Source organism: Leuciscus leuciscus, assembly GCF_965113295.1.
Source record: "Leuciscus leuciscus genome assembly, chromosome: 2".
In the NCBI taxonomy this organism is placed as follows: domain Eukaryota; kingdom Metazoa; phylum Chordata; class Actinopteri; order Cypriniformes; family Leuciscidae; genus Leuciscus; species Leuciscus leuciscus.
In genome coordinates, this window is record NC_138726.1 from 24,084,376 (window position 1) to 24,098,236 (window position 13,861).

Here is a 13,861-nt window from a genome sequence, read left to right on the forward strand (position 1 = left end):
GAATTAATATTTAATGGTTTTGACTGGTTGTCTACAGTGAGAGTATCGTGCTGTTTTGGCTTTTTTATCTCCACTTCCTCTCGCCTTTAGAGATAAAAAGTAAACGGATGAGGTGAAATTCGAGGCGCGTGAGGAAAAGGGGCAGAATCTGTGAAAGAGAAGAAATGGAACCCTATATTCTGCTGTTTTATTTCAACATTTCATTTCCTGCGGTTCTGACATCGTAAGAGACAAAGGAAGCAAATATGTTTAGATTGAGCTTCTGTCTGTTGACTCGGGTGTCACGAGGGTTTAATGTTTGACCTCCAGAGGCGACTCGAGACACCTGGAGGACCCCTCGCATGCAGTCATTGACGTCTATCACCTCTCCCTTGATCTTTAATTAAGGGAGGATTGCTTAGTTATAAAGCTGGTGTGTGTGTGTGTGTGTGTGTGTGTGTGTGTGTGTGTGTGTGTGTGTGTGTGTGTGTGTGTGTGTGTGTGTGTGTGTGTGTGTGTGTGTGTGTGTGTTTCACAGGCCATTAGGGGAATGTTTAGGCAGGAGGCAGGATGCATTCTCTGTTGATCAGTTCCCTGAGGGCTTCAAAGAAAAAAAAAAAGAAAAAAAACATTACACTGAAGACTATTTTAGGCACTCTGGGATTAAACACAATTATTAGCCGTTTGTTTCAATGATGACAATAATTAGGTTCATCTTTGTTGTCTTCACCATCATCATTATTCCTAGCTTAAGTCAATAATTTTCTACAATCAATAACTCTTCATTCCACTGGCAATCAGCTAAATGTCAAATCCTTAATAGTTGCATGATCTAGTTGTACCATATTGGTTATCGACCAATATTAAAATGCATACTTTACATTGTAATGTTGTGATGTTTAAATTTATTTAGCATTTAAAATCATTGCTTTTAGTTTTTTTTTTATATTTTTATATATTTTTTTATATTAGTTTTCTGCCATAATGTTATTAATAAAAAAAAAAATGTATGATAAAATATAAAATATTTTCTTATTAGCATAATTATTAGGTGGTATTGTAATATTTTTAATAGGGATTGCATCCCTATTAAAATGTTGGCCATTCAAATTTTCTGATAATTTCACGGAGGTTGGTATCTGTGTTCATAAGGGACTTTTATTATTTCTAGTACATCGCAGAGTTGTAGGGCACGATTTTCCAAGCTTTTGACTGACAGCTCTGGTGTGCAGGCAGATAGGTGTGTTCCCTTGTTAATGGTGTCCGTTTTGTTCCAGAGCGCAGTGTGTGAGGAGCATGCTCCGTCTGAGACAACCAGCAAAAGAGAGAGAGAGAGAGAGAGAGAGAGAGAGAGAGGGAGAGAGAGAGAGAGAGAGAGAGAGAGAGGGAGAAAAAAGGGTGGAAAACAGGACTGATACACGTACGAGCTCACGGAGCCATGAGGGGGGGAGAGGAAAGAAGGTTAGAAAGAGAAAGAGTGCGAAAGAGAGAGAGAGAGAGAGGTACCATGGGAATAGAAAACTGAATCAGAAAGGTAACCATGTGCAGCGGTTCCGTGCGCCAGCAGCTGAATCTGCCTCAACACAAAGTGCTGAGGATCAACAGAGCAGAGCAGGGACAGAGAGAAAAAAGGGACATGAGAATGAAAGCAAAATGAGTCGTGGAGAAAGTCAATGAACGAAGAGAGATTTGCTGTAACAAAAATGAGCGTAAGAGAGTGTTAAACTCACAAAATGTGACCGGTTAAACTCAACTAAGCAGGTAGAAACAGTCACACACACACACACCCACACACACACACATACTGCAGCAAACGAAATGGCTCAGACTCGCAGTGGGACTACGTCACTGCACACAAACTGCAGTGCAGAATATGTAGGAGGTCAGCACTCGATCTATACCGAATTCATAGACGGTTTTCCTTTAGTTCAAACACATAATCAACCGGGACATCCAGGAAGATGTTTCCACAGAGTGCGACCTCGCAAAATGTTAATTAGAGAACATTCTTACTATGTTACTCAGACTAGATGGTATAAGAGAATACAAAAAGAACAGTTCATTCAGTTCTCTCTCTATTGTCACTCACATCAGACACTTTGCCAGGTAGCCTGATCTAATGAGGACCTTGGATATTAGATACTGTGTCTATCACTCTCAGTTACAAAAGACATGAGCCTCTTCCATTCTTTCGATTCATCGCTTCCTTTTTTCCCCTATACTATAGCGAGCATATGTGTGTATGACTCAAAGATGGTGCGTGTGAATCATGGCTATGAAACATGCTGCTACCAAGGGCCCTTTGTCCATTAATTAGGCTCAGCGTGTGCTCGCGCGTGTACGCTGTGAGAAAAGCAGCTTTGTTTTGGCGTCAGGAGTCACGAACGTTTGAGTCATGGTCACGGAGGTTGTATAGATTGTGACGATCAGAGCTAGATAAAAAAGTTCTGTCGTCTCTCGGGTTTAATTGGCAAGATTAATTAGGTCTGTATGAAAGTAATTATTCATTGGGTATTGACATTTGTTTGTTCTTTAGTACAGTAATTGGGCAAGTCAGAGACAAATTGCCCTTTCGAGACCTTCAAAGTCTGACCAAAGTATAACTTTTGGATTTACCTCGGTGAATGATAATTTGATTGCAACTTAGTGATGCCGAGTTTGCTTCTGAGGTTGAAACATATGCCTTTCATTTGCTATATCTGTTTATTTATTTGCATTCTCAGAATACACATACATACAAACATACAATTGTGCCTATAAGTAAAAAAAAAAAAAAAAACTTTTTCATTAGTTCACATACCCATTTGCATTTTTTAAATAAGATAAAATCCTAAAAAAAATAGTACAACTTTTTAGTACTGCCCTGAAGAAGCTGTAGAGCTCAAATTAAATACATACCAAGACAAAACAATAACTGAATTTGCACAAATTATCCTGTTCAAAACTTTACACACCCCTTGGTTCTTAAAATTGTGTTGTCTCATCCAGCATCAGTGACTGTTTGCAGATTTTTGTGATGCTTTTATATAAAAAAGTCCCTCAAGTGTCCTGAGAGGCGAATCTGTACCTCGCCATCATTCAGACAGAGAAAACTCAAATGTGCAAAGCATGCTGGGAAACCAAAGAACACACAGTTCCTGAAATATTTTTGTCCCAAAAAAAGTAGGCTGACAAACCAGATGCACAACTATCACAAAAGCAGTCATTGATGCTCAGCACAAGATATCAAGAACCAGTAAACTTTTGAGCAGGATAATGTGCAAATCTAGTTATTTTATCATTCTCATTATACTTTATGTCATATGTCAGAAAGCCAACAGCTAAATTCAGTTTTATTATCCTTTAATGACAGAAACAATATCATTGTACCTTCGGAGGTAGCCCTCAGGGACAACTTTGTACCTTATCTACCCATAAAAAGGTGTATATCAGTACCTTAGAGTAGAAATATGTACAGTTAATGCACTACTAAGGGTAAATAAGGTACATAGTTGTAATTTTAAGGGTACTACCCCAGTGACAAGTACTTGCATCCCTAAAGGTAAAATGTTTCACTTGTTTTAGAGTGTTCTTGTTTGTTAAAACATGACTAACATAATGCAGATTCAGCAAAGGGTATGTCAACTTCAATGTACATGCATTAAACTAAGTGCAACAGTAGTACTTGTCCAAAATGTCTTTCCGGCCACCCGTAAACTCCAAGCATTCTCTGCTCACCCAGAGCTAACGCTAGCAACAAAAGAAGTTCATTCCCTCCGGAACTGTACATGATTTAGTGCGCTACGTGTCAGACGGTATCCTTCCATGTCACTTCTCTCCTAATGCTAATTCACCCGATTGCTCTCAGAATTACTTAGTCAAACTTATTGCTCGAGACAGACCTGTTAATTCCAATTCATTTCATTCTATGGGGAGAGAGGTGAAAGTGCAACGTGAGAGAGAGAGAGAGAAAAGAGACAGCGTCAGAGACAGACTCACCCTAGTCAAACTCTGGGCTCTTAGGGCTCTTTGTCAGCACGCACAGTCAGTTAGAGCTGATGCAGTATTCATGGGGCAGAAAGGAAAGATTGGTGGTGGTGAGGGCGGTTAGACCCTGAATTACATTGAATAAAAAGAAAAATGGGTGCATTAGTATTCAGAATGTGGCCTGAGCTAAACCCCCCTCCATTCCTTTGCTCGCTTGCAGCAGGGGATCTACACGCTAACTGTTGCATGATAAGGTATTATCCAAAGAGAAGGGTGATGCACTAGGCATCTGCCTCAAAATGGAGTCAATCAACTGAACAGGGATAGTAATGCTGACTTTCTGCGCCGCGAGAGAGGGAGTAACAGAACAGTGAGATGAAAGAAAGAAGCAGAAGGCAGAGTGCGGGAGGTTTGGCTAGGGGTGCCCGCAAGACCACTCGACAAAAGAAAAGAGGGAAGGAGGGAACAGGAGGAGAAGTTGAGGCCTGGGCGGACGTACTGTAATTGTTGGCGCAGAGGTGCTCACAAGATATTTCCTCTTTCTTTGCCAGCCCGACACATATTTGCTGATGCTCGACCCATTAGCTCAGACCAGCCGGAGCAGGAGACAGCATTCTAATTCAGGGGGCATAACAGGTCCTTATAAATAAATAAACAGACAGAACGGGCTCCATTATTGCGCTTGATGGATTTTACATCTCCAATGCGCTTTTGTTCGTCCTCTAGATTTTGTCTTGTTAAGAAAATACATATGATTGGGTTCAGAGGAGTTATATGTCGTAATTTAATTTTTTTTGTAAGCCAATTAAATAATTTAATAATGAGGAGAAAGTCAGGCATCTTGGTGGATGCCCGCTGTGGGGTCCTTCTGTCAGTGTGAAATATTGCTGATTGGAGCACACATGCGGTGGGAAGGAGGGAGGAATGAATCAATCTTAGTGGGGGTCCCAGAGTCATCTGACTTGTTTCTTGTAAGAGGAAGGCTGACACACAGTACAGGAATCGAAAGGACTTTAGATTTATATAGTAGCTATATATATATATATATATATATATATATATATGAAGAGTTCAGATGCAAAAGCCTCTAAATGCCATCTGAAATTTTCTTATAGAATGATCATTTTTATCAAGCTTGTGTATTTAAGTTCAGTAATTTCACTTAAATGACAATTAATAGGTCATTTTCATTGCCATTTAAGTGAAATGATTGAATTTAAATATACGAGCTTGATAAAAATGATCATTCTATAAGAAAATTTCAGATGGCATTTAGAGGCTTTTGCATCTGAACTCTTCATATATATATATATAAATATAAATATATATATATATATATATATATATATATATATATATATATATATATATATATATATATATATATATATATATATATATATATATACGCTGCATAAATCAGGATTTTGTTTTAAGGGCTGTTTACACTACACTGTTTTCAACTAAAAACTTAAAACTTTTTATGCGTATTTTGGCCATTCGTTTACATGACAACGGTGATTTGGGTGCTTGAAAACTCAAACTTTTGAATACGTTTTTTAAACAACAAAAACGTGAATCACTGAAGACGACAAAGTCATGCACATGCGTATTACGTTTCCAGTCTATAATGTTTCATCGCCATCTAATGGCCTGGCTGCAGAATACAGGGTTTTTTTGTCGTTTTTGCAGATCCATGTGAATGGGGATCATTTGACGTCGTCTGCACGTGGATAACTCAAAGGAAAAATGTCTCCATTTTAAGCATATCGTTGTCGTGTAAACATACCCTTAGTCTTGATTTCCAGTTAAGGAATATGTAAAGATTTTTAAAACAAGATAAATTGACTTGAAAATTGCATCAGATATTAAAGTTTATTTTTGTGTTAAAGGGGCTATATGCATCTTTTTCACCAAAATAAACGTACCAATAGCCTTTTTATTTTACCATTTATGACTCAAACATCTCCTGATGAGCATACTGACACCTTGTCCGCTCACAGTGGGTGCACCTATAAGCCTGTATCCTATTTTTCCTATTTTCTGTCGGGTCGGATTTTTCCCGCGCTGTCTGCGGATGTGACGTCAAGCGCGTTCATGTTAAACGTTTCAGATCACTAATTTCAGATAAATAATTCTTACCTCAGTAAACATAATGTTGACCTCCTTGCAGCAGATGCCTTGTGAAGTGTGCACGTACGAGCGCGCGCTGCGAGAGCGAGCAGAAAGGAAGAGCAGTTCTGTTTTTTGGCCACAGGTGTCAGTCGCGAGTTTAAATTTCAGAAAAAAGCATATAGCCCCTTTAAGCAGAAATACAAACTTTAGTGAGGTTTATGCTCAAACTAAATTTTAAAAAAGAGTAAGAAAAACACTTTAATAAAAAAAAAAAAAGATATATTCTCTGAAATCAAGTTATCATATCTTAAATAAATAAATAAATATCTTGTTTTATCTTCATTTAGATGTTATAACTGGTAAGCAACACAAAAATGGACTGCAAAACGTGATGTTCATCCTCAGTATTTGTGTCTTATTTTCCTGTTTTCCAGTACAAATATCTGAACATTCTTCAATCAAGAAATATTAACTTGACATGCAATGACACTATTAAGTCACTTTTTCCCATGAGGCCACAGAAGAGAATTTGTGAATGGCAGTGAAGCGTCACATGATAATAACAACATGGGAAAAATAGTATGTCTGGGTTATATTCATACTATGTAGAACATTTAGTGGTCGTTAAGTAATTACCTACTCAAGAGAGTATGCGATTTCAGATGCATCCCTGCTCTCTGACCTCGAACACCATCAGGTTCCTTATTTTCATTAACTGTGAAACATGTGATCAGTCAGGCCACAATGGCTCACACCTGCTCCATCATCTTTGAACCCCGGCTCGTGCTCCAATAATGGCGGGCGATCGATAACGCACAGTGATGAACGCTAAGGTGATGTGATCACATGCTCTCCATGCATTATGAAGATCAATAAAAACAATAACCGTTCCCTATTCAAGATCTCACCATGCTTAGTCCCCCATCTGCGCCTTCTCACGGAGCTTTTCCATCAAAGCGCTATTACCCAAAGAGCAACGGTTGGATGGTGGGAGAGAACTGGGGGGGGGGGGGGGGAGCGAGAAAAGGGAGCGAGAAAGTGAGAGAAGGGGTGAGGGAGAGAGAAATGCAATTTCACTCCCGACTACGGCAAGCCATAGACGGAAACAGTTTACAGATGAAAGTAATTTCATTTCATTTGCTCTCCATAAAAAGAAGGGCAATGCTGATATATTCTCGCAGACAGATGCACAGCAGCGCAGCTGAGACAGAAATAGCTTCTCCTGTTGGTGGATGAGAGTCGGTGGCCTTCCTCAGCCTGACAATAAAGGCGAATACTCTGTGTTGTGGTGCGATCCAGAAAGGATGGTATTTAGGAGAGAGAGCAAATTTATAAAGTATTCAACCGCAGTACCAGACAAAAATATTGACTTTTTTGGGAGGAAGTGTTTGTGGCGTCTTTGAAGGATCCGGGGGCTCGCCGGAGAACTGCCCTTAGTCAACAGAGAGCAGCTGTATTAAAGAATGCCGGACTGCAGGATTACATCCATGCCACCTTTACGCTAGCCGAGACATGGCTGCTTGTGATGAGGTGACATTCACAAATGACCCTTACGGTCAGCTCTTTGAATATTTGTTGAAGTAACATTAAAGCTCTATATAGTCTGAAGTCAAACCAGTTTTATGCAAAGATGTTTGGTTTTAAAGTCAACATCAAAGCACATTTTGCTTCCATGACTTTGTGTCTTTTTGAGTGAAACAAGATGTTTAACTAGAAAAATGTTGGTAGAAAATTCCAATTGGCTAACATAAATCAAAACAACTATTTTTTAACTATATATTATTACAAATCTATTCAATTAAGAAATATAAATGCATATATACCTGGATGATGACACCACTGTCTTCTGGAGAGCTGCTTTATAGCTGAATCAGCTCAGTTTCATAATTGATCCATTTTGTAAAATCGACACTGTTATTGAACTGAACTGAATCGACATCGAATTGACTCTAGCTGAATGATGACACTACTGTCTTCTGCAGAGCTGCTATAGCTGAACTGAACTTATTGATCAATTTTACACAGTTGAAATTAAATGAATTGAATCAACACTGAATTGCTTTACACAAGACTTTGTCTCATATTTGATGAGGTTTGCATCATTTATTTGTTATTTTCCTTGTCTATCACTGTAAAGCTGCTTTGAAACAATCTGCATTGTATAAAGTGCTAACGTTCATTTTACTTGACTACCGTTCAAATTGCAGGGTCAGTGATATATATTTTTTTTTTTCGAAATTAATACTTTTGTTCAGCAAGGATGTGCCAAATTTATCAAAAATGACAGTAAAGACATTTATAATGTTACAAAAGCTTTGTATGTAAAAAACAATGTTAATCATTCAAACTCGCTATTCATTGAAAAATTCTGAGCTATTCATTGAAAAATTTCCAAAGATAATGAGCAACACAGCTGTTTACAAAATATTTGTTGAGTAGCAAATTGGCATATAAGAATGATTTCTGAAAGATCATGTGACACTAAAGACTAAAATAAAAGCTGTATATTTGATCCATCCATCCATCCATCCATCCATCCATCTTCTTCCGCTTATACGGGGCCGGGTTTAGTGTTTCAGACACTAATGACTGAAATAATGGCTGTATATTTTATATTTTATATAATATTCCATATTATTTGACTATATTTCTTTGGAATAACAAGCGCCGATGGTCAATAAGACCAAAAACGAGCATTAAGATTGTCAGACTGTCTTTAACAAGTCAGTTGTGGAAAAAATTGGTCACCATGCAGGCACTGTACAAAACAAGGACATTACCCTTCAACCCCATCTCTCCCTCTCTCGCAGATGACAAAACTCACTTTCTTGCTCACACTACGAACAGTGAGGCCATTTCCTGGGAAAAGAAGGTGCTGGGATATTTGTAGCCATCATTGATCGGAGCTGGATGTAATACCCATGATGCATTGCTGTTTAAATTAGGAGAGAGTGTGGGAATGTTCCACAGAGAAAGTAAGAGACAGAGTAGAAACTATGAGGAGTTTTCAAGGACGACACAGCATGTTTTCCATACAATCAGCTAGACGTGAATGAGAGAAAGCCTTTTTTTCCCCCTTTTTCTGATAACGAAACAAGAAATTGAATTAGCAATTCAGATTCACATATTCTGCCTGCTATGTAATTTGCATTTATTTTTAATCCTATACTGATTCCTTGAAAACAAAAGACACAGTTTGTAATGCATGGAGCCATATTATCTTACATATACTGTGAACAAAACCACATTGCTTATCTTTCTGTTTTTAATTCACATCCTCCTCACCGAAACCTCTGATTCAAAATAACAACCAATAATACCAGAGACTATAATGTGTTGCTATTTTTTAAATGTTCAACTATTTTTAACCCAGTTGAATTTGCAGAGACGACTATAAATAAGCCATATGTATGCTGATTTTGGCTTTCTCTGGCTCTGTGACCAGGGTTATTATCGTTAACCTAAAACCTTAATTGTTAAAAACATGTTTGTTAAGCAAAAATAAAGCTGAAATACAAAAATATGATAATAATATTAGATGAAATACTGGGTTCGGGACAAATTCCGAACTTGTAGCCCTCTCCATAGACAGCATGCCAAATACACATATTTAAAACTATATCTGATTATAAGTATGAACTCGTGAAAGCAACATTGGTAATTTGCAATGATACAAATCAGTTATTTCCAGGTAAGATGACAGTGTTAGGCCTTGGGCAGACAGGGTTTAATGTGCATGTCTTTTTGTTGGCTATGCTTGTATTTCTGAGGACACATACCTTCAATTTTCTACAAAAAAACCCAAACAAAAAAACATAGCAGTTATTACAGTTATTCTCTTCGAAATGTTGACTTGAACAGCAACAAAAGGCAGACTTCACTTAAATAGTGAAAGGTTAGAAAAGGCTCCTCTGTCAGAGCACTGTGTATCTGTGTATGTGTGTGGGAGAGTGTGTTATGATGGACGGCTTTAGTTCAGTCCTTGAGGGTGAAGCGACAAGGATTTATCTGTGTTGTGTCTGATAGGCGGCATGTGAAGCGGGCACTAATGTGGCATATTTATGGGGCAACTCTGTTCCATTATCATCTGTAGGGGAGGCCACAGGGCAGAATTTGCTCTTCCCTCAGTAAACACCAACTCTCAGTGAAGAGAATGAGGGTTTGTCTCGCAACTGCTGCAAATCTGTACATCATTTTTAAACTGGTCGAATTTTCAGTCTTTTATTTCTTTTGTTTTGTTTTTACGTATTTTAAATCCCACTTTTGCACTTAAATGCTTGATTTTTATTGGGTTTGATGGGTGAAAAACATCAATTGGTCCAGACTTATTGTAACTGTTGTACAAGACAGTGGGTCTTGCTTTACTTTCACTTACAGCTCAGAGCTTGCCTCAAAACTAACACACAGTGAGAACCCTTTTGGCAAATTTTCCGTTAACCAGTGAGCAACATTGACAGAACATTCTCAGAGTGCTCTCTCTTGAATAAGTACCTGCATGCACCTGTCACATCTGTGACGCAAAGACGTCAATAAATCTCGCCACTAATGCATGCAGGAAATCTCAAACTTGTCCAATATTAATGATAGCTTGCTTGGCTTTGCTGTACTGTACACCTCTTCCAGACACTCTAAGTGGAAAAAGCTTTCTCAGCTAATGGTACAGTAATACAGAATACAGTCTGTTCAGTCCCTCACTTCTACCATACTTTACTGTGGAAAATCTTGAAAGTCTCCTATAACCAGTGGTGACCCAAAAAATTTAATGGAAGCAAATAATAGTAGCCATCCCGAGTTCGGTGGGAGCAAAACGCTTTACAGTTTTTGCTAACCGCTAAGTTAAACCACTTAACTTGAAAAACGGATATTAAGAAGTTAGAAACCTGACTTCTGAGCACAATCAAGCAAATAATGCAACCTGGAGTCATAATAATTCATACAAGATGGCGATATTGTCCATAAGTCCAATTCCTTCCCCAAACCCTAAACCTAACCATGAAAGTAATAGGGGAAAAAAAACCTTCTAGTGTGAATCTAGTCGTATGATATCTTAATTATGATAATTATTATAACACTGACTAATTCTCATAACATAGCAACAGCACAGACCCCTGTTTTCTGGGTCACATCCTCTTTCTTTCTCTCTCCATGTCCCATATCTTGTTTTCATCAGGTCAGCATTTCCAGTTGTGAGAATGTTTTCCTTTTCTCCACAAGTAGAGAAATTGTTATAATGATCACATACTTGCACTCCAGCTCTATTAATATTTTATTTGCTTCGAAAGATCACACAGAGGAAAATAAAGCGTCCTTACTTACAGTTTATGTGTTTGTGAAACTGCATTAGCAGCTCTGATGCACTTTCAGATGAATCGTGAGCAATATTGCACAGCCGTACATCTTGTTTTGTAAAAAGCTGCTCTTTTCATTTGGGGGATTTTATTTTTTTTATTTTTTTATGCGTACGCAGGGTCAAACCCAGCCACATCACATGGATTCTCACCAGCCCGTGTCATTTGACTCTGAAAAGACAGCCAAGTGATTCATCATCGGCGAGCGATGGAGTCACTTTTCATCATTCCTTTAATAATACTAATGCACTCGCACCCCCTCCAACAGAGTGTACGACAATACAAGCCCTTTATGCCATACAATAGATTAGCCAAGCCCTTGAGGGAGGAGAACAAATTAAGCAAGCACCTTATCCTCCATTTCTTATGTAGCAAATATATATAATGAGCATGCTTAAGTGATGGAGAAAATTAAATGCTAATGTAGGGGAGAAGTTGAAAGAAATGATATGTTCTAGGCTTCTAGCTGTAGCTGTTTCACATTGTGCTTATTTGCATTCTTGAGACCCTGTTCTGATTGCTAGTCCGTTCTCGTTGCTGAAGTAATGCGGGTGGGAAAGTTCGAATCCTTCCTCCGTAGTTAATGGCTTTTAGTGTGTCTGTATTAGGTGGGAGATGATCCACCTATCAAAGGAGCTCCTCTGCGGTCCATTATGCCTTCATCTACAGCATAATGTTGATATCCAAATCCACTAACCCTTTAAATGTGAAGAAAATGTGCAATTCTCCTTGTGAGCAAATGGAAAAATAGGAACAAAAACGGAAGCTAACGGTGTTACAGAGGAAACCAACAGAAGAAAGTGAGAAAAGAGTTTGTCATTCAATGGGCCGCTCCTCGCCCCCAGTGGCGGAGGGTCTTGTTTAGACGCTAGCTTGGACATGACTTTCAGTCAAGTGTGAGAGAGTTTAGCGAGAATGTTTTAGGGGCTGACCGAGATAGGCCTGCCCTAAATATACACTCTCCATGGCCCTGGGTGAATTATACACTGGCAGCTTGGGCTGTGTTGTAAATGTCAGTGAACGCGACAGACCAAGAGACAGCTAGAGCAATCATGTATGAACACCATAGACTCCACACAGCCCAAGCATTATGGTGAGCATACGTACCGCTGCATGGCTGCTTGATTTATTTATTTGTTCTCCATAAAATGTACATTAATAGCCATCATTTCTGTATCAAATCATACCTTAGTTACAAAAAAGAAAATTGACGTTCACTGTCAGATTAATAATCTTTCAGAATGTGTTTTTGTCTTTTGTAGCAAAAAAGTACCAAAACTACTATAATGTTAATAGTTTTTGGACACTGTACCATGGTAATACTATGTTTTAAGACACATATTGTGATAATACTGTGCCCTTCTAAAAAGAAGTACACTATTAAAAAGAGTAACTAAAATGTACTATTACAGAAGTGATATACTTTAATAGAATGCTTAAGTGCAAACTGAATGTAATGTTTTCGGACACTTAATTGTGTATTAATTGCAATGAAATGAAAATGTATAATTTTTTTTTTTTTTTTTTTAATTAGTTGAAAACTTACAGAAAAATGCAAGTACATATTTATATGTAATTTCATAATTACTTCTATTATCTTTGAAATATGGTTAAATTAACGTAATTTCTACGGAAACATGCATGTTATGCATTTATAGTTTTAGTTTTTTATACATTTGTAATGATGAAGCTGCAATTTCGGAGATTTAAAATGTAATAATATTGAATAACACACACACTACAGTTAAAGATAATATAAAGTACTTTATATGAGCTTTAGTACAGTATGATAGTCAACACATCAAAATTATTCAAAGCATGAAAAAAGAGTTTAGTTTAACATTATTACAAAAGTGCACTTTTTAATAGCGTACTTTAGTGTGTTAAGAAACAGTCATGAAAATGTAATCTGTTTTAAGTAATTTTAAATGGCCTTTTAAATCATTAATATTATATTATATGCAATACAAATAACTGAGCTGCTATTTTTAAGATATGAAGTACGCAACTGCACAGTCAATACAATTAGGTGCACTTCTTTATCACAAGAGATTTTATAAAACACCTTAGGAAATACCATAAATACATGGATATAATACTCATTCACTACCATGGTATTAACGTATGATGCTTTCAATGTTCTATGCTATTCCCACAGTACCTTCTGTAAGGTAGTTTAGAAGAACCTCTAGCAGAATTGCTGTTGCCATGGTAAATATCTGTAATATCTTACCTATCTGAATGCTCACACTATTTATACTGTACATCAAGCAGTTCCCTCACACTATATGAATTTTGATGTGACTTAGATTTTTATATCAAAGTTTTAGCACAAGGCATTTGCCGAGCATGATTCTCTCTATGCATACTTTTTTCCTCCTCGATGGACCGTGTTGATCGTGCAACATTACAGCCAAGAGTACGTTTTATTAAATTGCCTCACACATTACCAT

At 37.7% G+C, this 13,861-nt stretch overlaps 2 protein-coding genes and 1 long non-coding RNA gene across 5 annotated transcripts in view; 2 read left to right on the plus strand and 1 right to left on the minus strand.

Annotated features, from left to right (window-relative positions):
* Positions 1 to 13,861, minus strand: part of LOC309485850 (uncharacterized protein) — a 417,529-nt gene that overhangs the window by 314,784 nt on the left and 88,884 nt on the right. The gene's annotated exons all lie outside the window — the stretch shown is intronic.
* pcdh7b (protocadherin 7b) overlaps positions 1 to 13,861 on the plus strand; it is a 126,671-nt gene that overhangs the window by 92,549 nt on the left and 20,261 nt on the right. The window lies entirely within an intron of this gene.
* On the plus strand, positions 5,425 to 7,067 carry LOC309486700. Its single transcript, XR_014201651.1, has 2 exons — positions 5,425 to 5,830; positions 6,243 to 7,067. It is a non-coding gene; the product is annotated as an uncharacterized lncRNA (long non-coding RNA).